Source organism: Propithecus coquereli, unplaced genomic scaffold (assembly GCF_000956105.1).
Source record: "Propithecus coquereli isolate 6110/MARCELLA unplaced genomic scaffold, Pcoq_1.0 Scaffold126, whole genome shotgun sequence".
Lineage (NCBI taxonomy): Eukaryota > Metazoa > Chordata > Mammalia > Primates > Indriidae > Propithecus > Propithecus coquereli.
The window spans coordinates 1,362,595-1,362,896 of NW_012136747.1; positions in this window are offsets into that span (position 1 = coordinate 1,362,595).

A 302-nucleotide genomic window follows, 5' to 3' on the forward strand; every position below is an offset into this window, starting at 1 on the left:
GGAGAAATAAAGGGCACCAGTAACGGTAACCACACAGGTAATCGTAAAAGATAATATAAATGTATTTGTTTCCAACTCTTTTATCCATATCTGATTTAAAAGACAACCGTAAATGCAGTAATTATAAATTTAAGATGGGCAAACAATGTGGACAGGTGTAATTTGTAACAACAGCATAAAAGAGGAGAGAAAAGCTATATAGAAGCAAAGTTCTGGTATAAAAGTAACATAAATTGGTATTAAAGTGAACTAGATAGTTATAAATTAAGATGTTAATGGTAATCCCCAGGGCAACCACACAC